This window comes from Oncorhynchus masou, chromosome 28 (assembly GCF_036934945.1).
Source record: "Oncorhynchus masou masou isolate Uvic2021 chromosome 28, UVic_Omas_1.1, whole genome shotgun sequence".
Lineage (NCBI taxonomy): Eukaryota > Metazoa > Chordata > Actinopteri > Salmoniformes > Salmonidae > Oncorhynchus > Oncorhynchus masou.
In genome coordinates this window covers 66,025,639-66,039,431 of record NC_088239.1, presented here as the reverse complement: position 1 = coordinate 66,039,431, position 13,793 = coordinate 66,025,639, and the positions used below count along the sequence as shown (strand labels likewise).

The window sequence follows — 13,793 nt, the reverse complement described above, 5'->3', positions numbered from 1 at the left end:
TAATTTGTGGAATTTCTTTCCTTCTTAATGTTAGTGTTTGAGCCAATCAGTTGTTGTGACACGGTAGGGGTGGTATACAGAAGATAGCCCTATTTGGTAAAAGACCAAGTCCATATTATGGCAAGAACAGCTCAAATAAGCAAAGAGAAACGACAGTCCATCATTACTTTAAGACATGAAGGTCAATCCGGAAAATGTCAAGAACTTTGACAGTTTCTTCAAGTGCATGTGCAAAAACCATTAAGCGCTATGATGAAACGCTATGATGAAACGCTAGCGTCCCACCTCGACAACAGCCAGTGAAATTGCAGGGCGCCAAATTCAAAACAACAGAAATCCCATAATTAAAATTCCTCAAACATAAAAGTATTATCCACCATTTTAAAGATAAACTTCTTGTAAATCCAACCACAGTGTCCGATTTCTTTCCTCGAAAGCACACCATGTGATTATGTTAGGTCAGCACCTAGTCACAGAAAACCATACAGCCTTTTTTCCAGCCAAAGAGGAGTCACAAAAAGCAGAAATAGAGATAAAATTAATCACTAACCTTTGATGATCTTCATCAGATGGCACTCATAGGACTACATGTTACACAATACATGTATGTTTTGTTTGATTAAGTTCATATTTATATCCAAAAATCTCAGTTACATTGGCGTGTTATGGTCATAAATGCATTGTCTCAAACAAACATCGGGTGAAAGTGCAGAGAGCCACATCAAATTACAGAAATACTCATCATAAACATTGATAAACGATACAAGTGTTAACATACGAATAAAGAAACTTCTCATTAATGCAACCGCTATGTCAGATTTCAAAAAGGCTTCACGGAGAAAGCACACTTTGCGATTATGTTAGGTCTGCACCTAGCCACAGAAACCCATATAGCCATTTTCCAGCGAAGGAAAGAAAAAGCATTCAAATTAATCACTTACCTTTGATGATCTTCATTTGGTGGCACTCCCAGGTCTCCATGTTCGACAATAAATGTTAGTTTTGTTCGAGAATGTCCCTCTTTATGACCAAATACCTCCTTTTTGTTTGCTCGTTTTGTCCAGTAATCCAAATGCAGAAGGCACGTGCACTAATTCCAGAAGAAACGTTTTTAAAAAGTACAATAAAAGTTAGTAGAAACATGCCAAACGATGTTTAAAATCAATCCTCCGGTTGTTTCTGTCATAAATGATCAATAGTATTTCAACCGGACAAAAGCTTTGTCAATGGGAAAGGAGAAACAAGAAAGGCACGTTCCCGATCAGGCGCATGGCTGATGAATGGAAATTTCCACTGGCCACTGATTGAAAGTGCTGTATCTCCCTCATTTTTCAGAGTAAAAGAATTAAACCATACTTAAAGACTGGCCACATGTAGAGGAAGCAATAGAGACCGTGAACTGGGTCCTAAGTCTTTGTATGGTTGATAGGCTTTCAATGGAAAAACAGCCTTTCAAAATAATAATACTTCCTGGTTGGATTTTCCTCTGGTTTTTGCCTGCCATATCAGTTATGTTATATTCACAGACATCATTTTAACCGTTTTGGAAACATTAGAGTGTTTTCTATCCAAATCTACTAATTATGTGCATATCCTATCTTCTGGGCCTGAGTAGCAGGCAGTTTAATTTGGGCATGCTTTTCATCCAAAATTCCAAATGCTGCCCCCTACCCTAGTGAAGTTAACACTTTTTGTTAGCTACTACATGATTCCATATATTATTTCATAGTTTTGATGTCTTTACTATTATTCTACAATGTAGAACATTTTAAAAAATAAAGAAAAACACTTGAATGAGTAGGTGTGTCCAAACTTTTGACTGGTACTGTATGTGCAGTTGAAGTTCAGCCATAGAATCAATGACCAAAAAAACGGATTTTCAATTTCTGTAAATTATGTCTTCTTAACTTTCCTTCAGAACTGAAAACAAACTTCATTTCAACATCCTGAAAATACATGTTTTCAACGTCCATAAAATATATATTTTCAACTTTCATTCAGAACTGAAAATGGAAAGACGTCTTTTCGACATAATTTTGCTTACTGCAAGACTACATACACTCACTCATATGTTAATATCTCAATGTAAAACAGATGTGTCTGTATAGGCGCTCTCGCTCTCTCACACACACACAGGCCACATGCATGCATGCACGCAGGCTGCACACACACAAGAAATCAACAGCACGCCACACCTGACCTGAGTGGTTCACATCAGCCAACAAACTGTATGCTGAGTGTGTGTGACAGAGGGAAAGAAAGACTTAGATAGAGGGGGGAGAGAGTAGATAGATAGAGAGACAGAGACAGAGAGACAGAGAGAGAGAGAGAGACAGAGAGAGAGAGACAGAGAGGGAGAGAGAGAGAGAGAGAGAGACAGAGAGTGTTTTATAGTGAGAAAAGGCAAGATAAAGGGAGAGTACTCAGTCAGTCCCACAAAATTAGACATGACCTTAGTGCTGGGGTATCCATTCTCCAATAGAGAGGGAATATTAGCCCTCTACAAAAACTATAACATTTAGACTTTGACTAACATCTGGGCCACACATCCTGCTGTGGAACTATGGAAACACCCTAACAATAGGGATGTCCATCTTAAAAGAAATAAGCCTACTGTAAACACGGGCTAGTCACTTCACTGCAGACTTTCCTTCCAAGGGCTATTGACCCCATGTAAAATACACAATTTCTACTATTCCATTGTTCTCCGTTTCCCTGATTTTGTTGTTGACTGTTGTCTGTGTGTGTATGCCTAGGTGGGTTAGGCATGGTTCTGGTTAGATAAGGTGTTCTTGGAGTGAAAGAGCTAAAGACATGAATAGATTATGTTATCGGGAAATCTAGAATAGAAGTATGAGGATGGAATAATGAGATGCGAATAGAATAGTGGATATGATGTCAGAGAGTCTTTATGTTGTTTTCTGTCCAGTCTGCCACCTGGTCCAGTAAGCCGCTCCCCCTCTCAGCCATCACTTCCTCGTTGCTGTGTCACTGTGGTGTGGACCATGTGGTGTGGGTCTCATCTCAGACACGACACCCTATTTATCCATGACCTAATCCCACACCACTAAATTATACACACACATTGACACTACCTCCAGTAATAGAACTACACTACAATATACCTTCATTCTTCTGCCCATCTTTCCACACGTCCTCTACAGCCCACTATGTAATCTGCAGCTTCAGACAGCTGGTGTCAAAGTGAATGAGGCAGAAATAGCAATCAGGTCTGTTTCCAGGGCCATAGACTGAGATAACTACGGATAGACCAGTGTCACGGTGTCATGGTCCTTATCACAAATGCTTAAAACTGCCTTCTATCACTTTGGGAGTGGGGAACGTTAGCACACACACAGAGCACAGACACACAGAGTTTTATCATCCGGAATGTTAATGTTCTTCCTCCTACCTATGCTACATAGCCACCGGTCAATAGGTTACAGAAGCTACATGACTTATTAATGCATGCCTTCTGACCCTGGCTGTAACAGAATACCCACGCTGCATCACTCCAACACGCGATATGTCCTTCCCACAATGCACCATTCATCCTATACCTGCTCTCCTTTGTCCTCGACACTCATTCACTTCATGCCTTCATTCATCAGATCCCTCATTCACTTGTTCCACTTGGCATGTTGGCAGGGGCTAGGGTTCAGGGATGGGCAATTCTAGTGCTGATAGACTGCAGTGTGTGCAGGCTTTTGTTCCAACCCAGCTCTAACACAGTAATCAAAATTGGCGATTTGAAAACCACAATAGGTTGATTACTTAAATTGTAGTTATTGCTGGGCTTGAACAAAAGCCTGCCTAACGATACCCATTATCAGTTTAGACCCGAGCCTAAAATTAACTTTTTGGTCCACCAGCCACTGTGGCAGGTAGATAAAATTAAAAAAATCTACCAGACACTCAGATTTTCTACCAGCCCAAATATTTTTTGGAGCTACAATTACACCAACACAACAAAACAAAAAAAGAGATGAGTATGCTTTGTAATGTTTCTAAAACAATAAATGTATGACAAGTAAGAAGTAATAATTGTGGTTCATTATATTTGGCTTGGCACCTAAAACCCTCACAAACTTTTACACATGCACAATTGAGAGCATCCTGTCGGGCTGTATCACTGCCTGGTACGGCAACTACACCGCCCGCAACCGCAGGGCTCTCCAGAGGGTGATGCAGTCTGCCCAACGCATCACCTGGGGCAAACTACCTGCCTCCCAGGACACCTACAGGAAACGATGTCACAAGTAGTCCAAAAAGATCATAAAGGACAACAACCATCCAAGCCACTGCCTTTACACCCCGCTATCATCCAGGAGGCAAGGTCAATACAAGTGCATCAAAGCTGGGACCGAGAGACTGAAAAACAGCTTCTATCTCAAGGCCATCAGACTGTTAAATAGCTATCACGAGCTGTGCTGGTGATAGACTTGAAATCACTGGCCACTTTAATAATGGAACACTAGTCATTTTAATGTTTACATATTTTGCATAACTCACCTCATATGTACAGTTGAAGTCAGAAGTTTACATACACCTTAGCCAAACAATTCCTGACATTTAATCCTAGTAAAAAAGTACCTGTCTTAGGTCAGTAAGGATCACTGCTTTATTTTAAGAATGTGAAACGTCTGAATAATGGTAGAGAGAATGATTTATTTCAGCTTTTATTTCTTTCATCACATGCCCAGTGGGTCAGAAGTTTACATACACTCAATTAGTATTTGGTAGCACTGCCTTTAAAATTGTTTAACGTGGGTCAAACGTTTCGGGTAACCTTCCACAAGCTTCCCACAATAAATTGGGTGAATTTTGGCCCATTCCTCCTGACAGAGCTTGAGTAACTGAGTCAGGTTTGTCGGCCTCCTTGCTCGCACACGCCTTTTCAGTTCTGCCCTCAAATGTTCTGTAGGATTGAGGTCAGGGCTTTGTGATGGCCACTCCAATACCTTGACTTTGTTGTCCTTAAGCCATTTTGTCACAACTTTGGAAGTATGCTTGGGGTCAATGTCCATTTGGAAGACCCATTTGCGACCAAGCATGAACTTCCTGACTGATGTCTTGAGATGTTGCTTCAATATATTCACATAATTTCTCTTCCTCATGATGCCGTCTATTTTGTAAAGTGCACCAGTCCCTCGTGCAGCAAAGCACCCCCACAATATTATGTGGCGATCCCGTGCTTCACGGTTGGGATGGTGTTCTTTGGCTTGCAAACCTCCCCCTTTTTCCTCCAAACATAACGTTGGTCATTTTGGCCAAACAGTTCTATTTTTGTTTCATCAGAGCAGAGCACAATTCTCCAAAAAGTATGATCTTTGTCCCCATGTGCAGTTGGAAACCGTAGTCTGGCTTTTTTTTATGGCGGTTTTGGAGCAGTGGCTTCTTCCTTGCTGAGCGGACTTTGGGTTATATCGATATAGGACTTGTTTTACTGTGGATATAGATACTTTTGTACCTGTTTCCTCCAGCATCTTCACAACAGCTGTTGCTGTTGTTCTGGGATTGATTTGCACTTTTCGCACCAAGGTACATTCATCTCTAGGAGACAGAACGGGTCTCCTTCCTGAGCGGTTTGACGGCTCCGTGGTCCCATGGTGTTTATACTTGTCTACTGTTGTTTGTACATATGAACGAGGTACCTTCAGGCATTTGGAAATTGCTCCCAAGGATGAACCAGACTTGTGGAGGTCTACAATTGTTTTTCTGAGGATCTTGGTTGATTTGTTTAGATTTTTCCATGATGTCAAGTAAATAGGCACTGAGTTTAAATGTAGGCCTTGAAATACATCCACAGGAACACCTCCAACTGACTCAAATTATGTCAATTAGCCTATCAGAAGCATCTAAAGCCATGACATCATTATATTTTAATTTTCCAAGCTGTTTAAAGGCACAGTCAACTTAGAGTATGTAAACGTCTGACCCACTGGAATTGTGATACTGTGAATTATAAGTGAAATAATCTGTCTGTAAACAATTGTTGGAAAAATTACTTGTGTCATGCACAAAGTAGATGTCCTAACCGAGTTGCCAATGTTCAACTGTATATACTGTATTCTACCCTATTCTACTGTGTTTTAGTCTATGCCACTGACATTTCTCGCCAAATATTTATATATTCTTAATTCCATTCCTTTACTTTAGACTTGTGTGTATTGTTGTGAAATTGTTAGATATACCTTGTTAGATATTACTGCACTGTTGGAGCTCTAGAAACATTGGAGCACTGTTGGAGCTAGCATTTTGCTACAGACGCGATAAAATCTGCTAAACACGTGTGTGTGACAACTAATAATTTGATTTGTTTAATGTAATTTTTTGTGACTTGAGTTTTTTTAACCAAATTATCACAGATGAGACAAATGTTCATCTGCCTCTTTAAGGGCTGGAGATTACTGTGGTAATGTGACTTGGGTCATGTTTGTGCCTGTGAGATTGAGAGTGACTAGTATCTGTGTTGTCTTCTCTTCCCTAGCAGTTGAAACTCAAACATTGTAAAACAACCTAGCTTGTGAACAAAACAATGTAAATAGCCAAGAAACACAAGAACAAACTCTCACTTCAGTAGACTTTTGTTTCAAGTAAATTAGACCAACTTTTATGCCTGTGCGCAGGGCTTCTAAAAATGAATCTTCCACAACTCTTCACGCCAGGCAGTGTCGCAGCGCGATGTGGGATAGGCTATATAGGGTTCATAGGTCTTTGTTGTGTGATTAAGTTACCGGCTATGAAACAAAACATCAGAAATACTTTGAAAGCTGCTACTAGGGCATTTATTTTACTATAAATGTGGTCATACTTGACTATTTTTCTCACAAATGTGAGTGAAATGTTCGCACTGTGGAGCCCTGACCACCCACCAATGTGGCTGGGGAAATAGACATCTTAACCGCCAATGCCAAAATCTACCCTCATTTGGAGGGTGGCGGCTATTCATTTTAGGCCTTTGTTCAGACCATTGCAACTCCTCATCATAAGATAATGTGTCTGCTCAATTGTATTCATTCCCATCTGCAAAGCTTCAAGCAGCTAAATATAACTATTGGCCTTGTCATCCTCTTCCTTTCTAGAGGTGACAGGCTTTATTTACACCTTCGACTAGGACAATAGGCGTCAGCACAGACACAGTGTGTGTGTGTTCACCCTCCCAGAGAAGGTAAGAGGAGGCTGTGACTTTAGCAGGTAGGCTATATCTCTCCCTTGGGACATTGATAGCAGTCTATTGAGACTACCTAACCTACCCTCATCTCTACACATTACATTTCTCACCTCACATTACTTGCACTATTTACCAATTTGAACATCAAGCACAATGCAAAACACATGCAAATACCCTATCCTCCCCTCTTTGTCCTCTCCCACCTGTCTCTCCTCTCCCTCCCCCTGTTCTCTCTCTCTCTCTTCCTTCCTCTCAGTGATACACAGACTCCTCCTTTAATGAAACAGCCAGCTGTATACAGCAGGGCCGTTCTACTGACTCATCAGTCTGGGAGAAAACACAACATCCAACATCCTCCCAACCAAGAACTGACTGGCCCGTCTGGTATTGGAGTTCATTTGCATACAGCTTTGTTTCCAGCCGTTGGCTCGTTGGTTTCACCTGAGGGCAACAGGTGATTGGACTGAGGCTGAGTCAGGATTAAAGCATCAAATAGTCCTTCTGACTAACTACCCCAGACGGATCTACTTAGCTCATGATATAGCAGAGTTTAGGATTTACTTATATTTTGAAATTGTCATCACAAATAAGGACGAGTGTGTGGAAACCTTAGATATTAACTAAGATGAACCAACAGTTCTGGGTTTCTATGGTGGATAGAATATACAGTACTGCAGCTCCTCCTATAAATCTAACATTTAACAATGGACTACCAGCAAGCCCACTAAGCACTTTCTCCTTTATTAGAGCCCAGTAGGCAGCAGGGTTTCCGGTAGGAAAATGTGGTGCTGGACATTTGACCGGCAACATTTTAAATTTACCAGATATTTTAGAAATGTACCGGACCCATATGCATTGAGTGCGTAACCTGATTAGGTCGTACACCCACAGCGCTCAGAATGACAGAAATCTATGGTCATTTATCTTAACAGAACAGGCATGTCAAGGATGCAACAATGTGCGATCATTCTTACCCAATTCTGATGTGCACTTTGAACATGTTAAAATAACTGTCCACATTTACCTTTCCTCAGCTAACAAGACAAGTAAGGAACAGCAAAATCACTTGCCTATGTCAATCTACTATATTAGAAAAGTTTAGGCTACCTAGTCTATTGGTCAGCTCTTTGAGAAAGACATGTCATATTCCAAACAGACAGTTGTAGGACAATAGATCTCAAATTCAAACAAGCAGTAGGCCTTGGATACATAGACAAATATGTTAAAATGCAACAGATCAGAACGTTTAGCTTAAAATGTTGATAAACTATTATTTCTTCACATTATAAGTGTAGCAATGCGCACAAGGCAGTAGACTATGCGGGAATGTGATTTCCATAATACAATTAGCAGGAAAACACAGTTGTCAAAAAGGCACTGCACATGCCAACAGTTTCATGTGACAGAGATGAAAATATCCATTTAGAAAGTGAGAAAATCCTCTAGGCTACTTTGAAGCAAGGAAAGACATGCCTCATAATATGTATTATGAGCTCTGACTACAAATGCCTCATATGTATTATGAGCTCTGACTACAAATGCCTCATAATATGTATTATGAGCTCTGACTACAAATGCCTCATAATTTGTATTATGAGCTCTGACTACAAACATTTATTTGAACAGTCACCCAACTAGGAATTCCAACTCGGGAACTCTTTCTAGAGCTCTGACTTTCCAACCTGAAGATCTCTGACGTCATGATTTCACATCGTATTTTTCAGAGTTCCAAGATGTCTTGAAAGCACCGCAAGATGCTGTAGCAGCGTCTGACAGATTTTCCACTTAAAGACTCTGTATCTGTATGCTGTATGAGTGTGATAAAAAAGATGCATAACAAATATACTGTAAACGCGCCAATTTAATTACACCAAATTATGCAAATGAACCAATAGACCGATAAGCATGACCAGTCAAATGTATTTCCATCGACTGGTATTTCCATTAATGAATTGATTGAGATTCACAATGAGATTTTTGCCAATTTTATTTATTGGCTGTTTCATTTGTTTACCGGACGAAGGCCGGCTGCTACCGGCTAACGGAAACCCTGGTAGGCAGGCAGGATTACTGAGACATATCATTGCTCCAGGTTCTGGACATCTGGCAGGTGTACTAGAGGAGAGCAGATCAGTGAAGCAGCTTTGACCACACTGGTAGGATTATCCAACGAGCCCAGATCCTTCCTGCATATCTCACAGGGTTACCCTACCCTAGACGCTGATTCAAGGTCAGTTCAGCGTTTCTCCTCCAAATGGTTGGTGTTAGGATTTGGGGAGGGTAATCCTTCCCAAATGATCCTAGATCTGTACCTACCGGGAAGCAGGTTCTTCCTGGATCTCATAATGCTGCATTGTATTCTGAAGGAACTCCCCTTACACATGGACATGTATGTATGCATGTATGCATGTATGTGTGTGACCAGTGCAGCGCCACAGACAGCCATGCTGGGTGAAGAATGTGATGTGGCCAAAGACAAACAGGGGAAATCACCCCAACCTCCATGACTATAGGCTGAACCCTCACAAGAGATGAGTAAAATAACACAAAATCCTCACTAACACAACACCCTCAGAGAGAGAGGGGAGAGGGCAAGGAAAGGAAGGAGAGAGACAGAAAGAGGGGGAGAGAGGCAGAGAGTAAGGCGAGAGGGGAGTGGGAGAAAGAGACTGAACAGAATGATAAGCAGCTGAAGAGAAGAGAGGTGTATGTGTGTGCTGAGCAGTATTCCAGCCTGGTTTGGTTTAGAGCCTGAGTACTGACCACAGCACTAATACTTCTACTGTTGGTTAAGCTGCTCTGGGCAGGAAGGCAGGCGGGCTCAGCTGATCTGATCCCCCCCATCACACACACACACACCATCATATTGCGGGTAGAGGTTAGTGTTAGCCACATACCTAGCATCAGCTTAGCCTTAACCATTACAGTGGAGTAGGACAACAACAAAATTAGGAGCAATTTCATCCCACCATCTCGTCAGTCCAGTTAGCCACAGAAGCTAACCCTAATGTCAGTAGATAGGACTTAAGAAATAATGTGTATTAGAGTGTATGCTGCTGTCTGTCAACAAGCTTTTGGCCCACCCTTTAATGGTTCAAACAGCCGACCAATCATCCTGTTACAAATGTTTAGCAAACTTTTAGAAAAATTTTGTTTAATCAAATACAAAGTTATTTTACAGACAACAAAACATTTAGTATGCTTATAGGGAAAGGCACTCAATGTGCTCGGCACTGACACAAATGACTGATGATTGGCTGAAATAAATTGATAGTAAGAAGATTGTGGGAGCTGTTTTGTTAGACTTCAGTGTAGTTTTGTCATTGATCATAAACTATTGCTGAAAAAACGTAGGTGTTTTGGATTTGCATCCTCTGCCTTATTGTGGATTGAGAGTTACCTATAGAACACAGAGGATTTTCGTTCACGGAAGCTTCTCTCATGCAAATTCAGTTGAGTGTGGTGTACCGCAGGGCAGCCGGCTAGAGCCATTATCGTTTTGTTTTTACAAATGAACTTTCACTGACCTTGAATAAAGCCTGTATGTCTATGTATGCTGACAACTCAACAATATTCACATTGGCTGCAAAGGTTTAAAAAAATAACAGAGACAGTTAACATAGTTATCCATTCTAAAACTGACTGGAGCTCTATCAATAGACTGGTGCTAAATATAATATAAAATAAAAGCATCACTTTTGGACAAATCATTAGCTCAACGCTATACCTTGTTCAGCTCTAGTATTGAATAATGTGGCTATTGAGCAAGTTGAGGAGACTAAACGGCTGTGTGTAACCATAGATAGCAAGCTGTCATGGTCAAAACATATAGACTCATTCGTTGCTAAAATGTGGAGAGGTCTGTCCATGATAGGGCGTTGATCTACCTTCTTGACATCTCAGTCGACAAGACAGGACCTACAAGCCCTAGTTGTGTCGCACCTAGACTACTGCCCAACTGTGTGGTCATGTTCGGCAGAGAAGGAAATAAGTAAATTCCAGTTGGTCCAGAACAAAGCAGCACGTATCGCACTTATATGTACACGGAGGTAAATTGTCAGTAACACGCATGTCAGTCTCTCCTAGCTCAGAGTTGACTGCGTCACTATTGGTCTTTGATGTGTAGAAGGTCCCAAACTCTCTGTTCAAGCAGTTGGCACACAATTCGGACACTCATCGATACAACTTGAGACAGAGGTATCTTCACAGTCCCCAGAACAGAGGCTAGGAAAAGCACAGTATTAAATCGAGCCATGACTACATGGAACTCTCTGCCACCCCAGGTAACTCAAAACTAGCAATAAAAACAGTACAAAAAAACAGACAAAAGAACACTTTACTGAACAAAGGGGACTGTGAAGAGACACAGCCATTGTATACATCTTGTATTGTAATTTGCACTGTACTACAGTACCAGTCAAAAGTTTGGACACCTACTTTTCTTTATTTTTACTCATTTCTACATTGTAGAATAATAGTGAAGACATCAAAACTATGAAATAACACATATAGAATCATGTAGTAATCAAACAAGTGTTAAACAAATCAAAATATATTTGAGATTTTAGATTCTTCAAAGTAGCCACCCTTTGCCTTGAATCTAAAATCCAAACTTTTGACTGTTACTGTATATATACAGTGGGGAGAACAAGTATTTGATACACTGCCGATTTTGCCGGTTTTCCTACTTACAAAGCATGTAGAGGTCTGTAATTTTTATCATACGTACACTTCAACTGTGAGAGACGGAATCTAAAACAAAAATCCAGAAAATCACATTGTATGATTTTTAAGTAATTCATTTGCATTTTATTGCATGACATAAGTATTTGATCATCTACCAACCAGTAAGAATTCCGGCTCTCACAGACCTGTTAGTTTTTCTTTAAGAAGCCCCCGTTCTCCACTCATTACCTGTATTAACTGCACCTGTTTGAACTCGTTACCTGTATAAAAGACACCTGTCCATATACTCAATCAAATAGACTCCAACCTCTCCACAATGGCCAAGACCAGAGCTGTGTAAGGACATCAGGGATAAAATTGTAGACCTGCACAAGGCTGGGATGGGCTACAGGACAATAGACAAGCAGCTTGGTGAGAAGGCAACAACTGTTGGCGCAATTATTAGAAAATGGAAGAAGTTCAAGATGACGGTCCATCACCCTCGGTCTGGGGCTCCATGCAAGATCTCACCTCGTGGGGCATCAATGATCATGAGGAAGGTGAGGGATCAGCCCAGAACTACATGGCAGGACCTGGTCAATGACCTGAAGAGAGCTGGGACCACAGTCTCAAAGAAAACCATTAGTAACACACTATGCCGCCATGGATTAAAATCCTGCAGCGCACGCAAGGTCCCCTGCTGCAGTGTGTGCAAACCTGGTCAAGAACTACAGGAAACATATGATCTCTGTAATTGCAAACAAAGGTTTCTGTACCAAATATTAAGTTCTGCTTTTCTGATGTATCAAATACTTATGTCATGCAATAAAATGCAAATTAATTACTTAAAAATCATACAATGTTCTGGATTTGTATTTTTATCTAAATAGTTTAACCTACTTTTTTTGCAATAATCACTGCCCCTTTTGTTAAAATGTTTACCAGAACCATGCTCAATGCACATCCACTAATAATGACTAACTTCTGGTAGCAGGCAGTATATAACATTAACACAGGTCTCATAAACAATCTCTCAAGCACAAGCACACCTGCTAGTGAGTAGCCAACTAATCTTTATATTTAAAGTCTAGACAACTTGGTTCTATTTGCTAGCTAACAAGGTAGAACACTTGAACTGTTATGAATACATTATCCTGTCTGACTCAAACTGTTTGAAAAACACAGCCTGTTCACTATGTTTAGATGTTGAAATCAAGGATAATAATATGCTTATTTCTCAGAATGAGAACGAGTTGCCAATTCCTTATATAACTGCGTCTTTTTATGCTCATTGCACATTTCTATAACACAGACTAGACAGCTAGTATAACAGTTTGTGGCTAAAATGCTGTTAGAGGTACATGGTGCCACTCACAACAGAAACTGACCATTAATTATCCCCAATCATGTTCATTGATACTTCCGTTTTAGTCTTCTCTGTTTTACATTTCTGCAGATAAGACATAAAAAGGTTATCATTAGGTTATCCTCTATTACAATAAAATATTGTCTCAATCTGTTTCGGTGTCCATATGACTGATTACATTGGCCCAAACCTCAAATGCAAATAGCAAGTTGAAACTGCTTGTTATCAGAGAGGAAGATGATGATCTTTCGTCTTTGATGTTGTGAGTGGCAGAGGGAGGGGCTTGGTGTCTGTGTGTGAAGGTGCACACAGCACAGAAGGAGCGAAAGAGACAAGCCCAAAAAGACAAACTCATAAAATTGGGGAAAAAATAAAAACCTTGATTCTTGTAATAGTCATTTGGAACATTGTGCTAAAACATAAAATCTTTTATTTTTTGCCTTTTTCAATCTTGTCTCCACTGCAACTCCCCAACATGCTCGGGAGAGGAGAAGGTGGAGTGATGAGTCCTCCGAAACATGACCCGCCTAACCGCACTCCTTAACATCCGCCAGCTATACCCGGAAGCCAACCGCACCAATGTGTCGG

The 13,793-nt window shown here is 40.6% G+C and overlaps 1 protein-coding gene across 1 annotated transcript in view; it reads right to left on the bottom strand.

Annotated features, from left to right (window-relative positions):
* Positions 1-13,793, bottom strand: part of LOC135518100 (junction-mediating and -regulatory protein-like) — a 61,580-nt gene that overhangs the window by 14,289 nt on the left and 33,498 nt on the right. The gene's annotated exons all lie outside the window — the stretch shown is intronic.